Source organism: Apium graveolens, chromosome 6, assembly GCF_009905375.1.
Source record: "Apium graveolens cultivar Ventura chromosome 6, ASM990537v1, whole genome shotgun sequence".
Taxonomy (NCBI): Eukaryota; Viridiplantae; Streptophyta; class Magnoliopsida; order Apiales; family Apiaceae; genus Apium; species Apium graveolens.
In genome coordinates, this window is record NC_133652.1 from 115,137,172 (window position 1) to 115,140,889 (window position 3,718).

General features: G+C 43.2%; 1 non-coding gene across 1 annotated transcript; it reads left to right on the forward strand.

Moving 5' to 3' along the window:
* Positions 1 to 3,275: 3,275 nt before the first annotated feature.
* LOC141669198 (small nucleolar RNA R71) lies at positions 3,276 to 3,382 on the forward strand. Its single transcript, XR_012553489.1, has one exon. It is a non-coding gene; the product is annotated as a small nucleolar RNA R71 (small nucleolar RNA).
* Positions 3,383 to 3,718: the final 336 nt, after the last annotated feature.

Here is a 3,718-nt window from a genome sequence, read left to right on the forward strand (position 1 = left end):
CAACGAATGAGTCTCGGCTTCGAATCCTTCTTGGAAACCAGATAGCGAATAGCCGCATGATCAGTGAATATTGTTACTTTCGTACCAAGTAGATAAGATCGAAACTTCTCAAAACCAAAGACTATAGCCAAAAGCTCCTTCTCAGTAGTGGTGTAGTTCAATTGGGCACCATTTAAAGTCTTACTTGCATAGTAGACCACATGGAAGAGGTTTTTCTTGCGCTGTCCCAGAACTGTACCTACCGTATAATCACTCGCATCACACATCATCTCAAATGGTTCTGTCCAATCTGGTGCTGTAATAACTGGTGCAGTGATCAAACTCTTCTTGAGAGTCTCGAATGCTTCCAAACATTCATCATCAAATTTGAAAAGCACATCTTTCTCAAGCAAATTGCACAACGGCTTAGATATCTTTGAAAAGTCCTTGATGAATCGCCGATAAAAACCCGCATGACTAAGAAAACTACGGATTCCTTTCACAGAATTCGGTGGGGGAAGATTTTCAATGACTCCCACCTTGGCCTTGTCCACCTCCAGACCCTTGCTAGAGACCTTATGCCCAAGGATAATGCCTTTACGCACCATAAAATGACATTTCTCCTAATTGAGCACCAAATTAGTTTCCACGCATCTTTTGAGTACGGCGCGCAGATTATTCAAACATTCATCATATGAATGTCCAAAGACGGAGAAGTCGTCCATGAACACTTCGACGTTATTTCCAATCATGTCAGAGAATATAGCCATCATACATCTCTGAAAAGTGGTCGGGGCGCCACATAACCCAAACGAAACTCTGCGAAAAGCAAACGTGCCAAATGGACAATTAAAGGTAGTCTTTTCCTGATCCTCTGGTGCAATACAAATCTGATTATACCCGGAATAACCATCCAGAAGACAAAAATACTCATGACCCACCAATTTGTCAAGCATCTGATCAATAAATGGAAGAGGGAAGTGATCCTTCCTTATGGCTTTGTTTAATTTTCTATAATCCATGCATACTCTCCATCCTGTAACTGTTCGAGTAGGGATGAGCTCATTCTTTTCATTTGCGACCACAGTGATACCTCCTTTCTTAGGTACACATTGTATGGGGCTCACCCACGAGCTGTCAGAAATAGGATAAATGATGCCTGCATCCAGCCATTTCAGAATTTCTTTCTTCACCACCTCCTTCATGATGGGATTCAGTCTTCGCTGCTGTTCCACAGTTGGCTTACTACCTTCCTCTAGCAGAATTTTATGCATACAATATGAAGGACTTATCCCCTTGATGTCTGCTATGGTCCATCCTATAGCCGATTTGAATTCTCTCAAAATCCTTAAGAGCTTGTCTTCCTCACTACCTGAAAGGTTAGATGAAATAATAATAGGTAACTTAGATGAATCACCTAAAAAGGCATACCTCAAGTGTTCAGGTAATGGCTTGAGCTCCAAGGTAGGTGCTTCCTCTATTGATGGTTTGAGCTTCCCTTCAGCATTCTTAAGGTCAGAAGTACCAAGAGATTCAAATGGTATGTCCAGCTTTCGCTTCCAGGGAGAAGCGTTCAGATATTATAATTGCTCGTTGCCATCTTTATCATCGCTGTCAAAATCCCCCACTAAGGCCTTTTCCAATGTATCAGACAATAGCATGCGATCGAGTTCCGAAGTAACCGCAGAATCAATCACATCCAATTTTAAGCACTCCTCATCTTCTGTAGGGAATTTCATTACCTTGAATATGTTGAAGGTCACATCCTGATCTTGGACCCGCATAGTAAGTTCACCTTTTTGCACATCTATCAAGGTACGACCAGTTGCCAAGAAAAGCCTTCCCAAGATTATGGGAATCTTCTTATCTTCCTCAAAATCCAGAATAACAAAATCTGCAGGAAAGAAGAGCTTATCCACCTTGACGAGCACATCCTTAACTATGCCCCTTGGGTAAGTAATGGAACGATCAGCCAATTGTAGTGCCATGTATGTGGGTTTTGGATCAGGCAGATCCAGCTTTTTAAAGATCGACAACGGCATCAGATTAATGCTTGCTCCCAAATCACAAAGGCACTTGTCAAAAGTCAGATTGCCAATGGTGCAAGGAATGGTGAAGCTTCCTGGATCTTTCAGTTTTGGTGGTAACTTTTGCTGCAGAACAGCGCTGCATTCTTCCGTGAGAGCAACGATTTCAAGGTCATCCAGTTTCACCTTCCTTGAAAGAATAGTCTTCATAAACTTCGCATAACTAGGCATTTGTTCCAGAGCCTCAGCGAAAGGTATATTGATGTGAAGTTTCTTGAACACCTCCAGAAACTTTCTGAACTGTCTATCCAGCTTTTGTTGCTGCAATCTCTTAGGAAAAGGTGGTGGAGGATAGAGCTGTTTCTCCCCTGTATTAGCCTCAGGCAGAGTGTGTTCAACAGTAGTCTTCCTTGGTTCCGCCACTTTCTCCTTTTGCTTAGATTCTTCATCTCTAATTTCAGCTTCTCCTTCTTTTGCCTTTTCAGCATCAGCCACTTTTCCAGACCTTAAGGTAATAGCCTTGACTTGCTCTTTAGCTTCCTTCCTGCCTGGTACTTCCGTGTCACTGGGAAGAGTGTCAGGTTGACGATTGAGCACTGCATTGGCTAATTGACCGATTTGATTTTCCAAGGTCTTGATAGAAACCGCCTGACTCTTGCACAATAGCTTAAGTTCCTCAAAATCAGCACTAGTAGGTGCAGCTGTACTTCCCTGTTGAGGATATGATTGCCTTGTAGCATACTGCTGTGGTTGCTGGAATCCAGGTGGGTTAAACTATTTACTCACTCCTTGCTGATATGGTGGCTGAATAGCATTCTGATTATTCCCCCAGCTGAAATTTGGATGATTTCTGTTGTTAGGATGATAGGTCGCTGGCACAGGCTGCTGTTGTTGCTGATAATTATTCACATACTGAACAGATTCGTTGACAAGAAAACACTGATCCGTAGCATGAGAACCTGCACAAAGCTCACAAACCATAGCTATTTGATTAACTCCATATGTAGCCAGAGAATCAACCTTCATTGATAGCGCTTGGAGCTGGGCTGCAATAGCGGTGGCTGCATCAACTTCCAGAATACCTGCTACCTTGCCTGGCGTCATCCTCTGAGTTGGGTTTTGATGCTCATTTGCAGCCATTGTCTCTATAAGATTATACGCCTCAGTATAGCTTTTAGCCCATAAGGCGCCTGCAGCTGCTGCATCGAGCATGGGCCGAGATTGGGACCCAAACCATTACAGAAACCAGTGATCACCATCCAATCCGGCATTCCATGATGTGGGCATTTTTTCAACATTTCCTTGTAGCGTTCCCAAGCCTCGCACATAGATTCTGTAGGTTGCTGCACAAACTGAGTAAGAGCACTCCTCATAGCAGCAGTCTTTGCCATCGGATAAAACTTCACCAGAAACTTTTGCGCAAGATCTTGCCACGTAGTGATGGATCCAGCTGGTTCAGAATGTAACCAGTCTTTAGCCTTGTCCCTCAGTGAGAATGGGAAAAGCCTCAACTTGATAGCCTCATCAGTCACGCCATTATACTTAAAAGTGCTGCAGATCTCGACAAAATTCCTTATATGCATGTTGGGGTCTTCAGTTGCCGCTCCTCCAAAAGAAACAGAATTCTGCACCATCTGATTAGTGCCCGGCTTGATTTCAAAGGTGTTAGCTTGAATAGCCGGATGAAGGATGCTTGACTGAATGTCATGAAT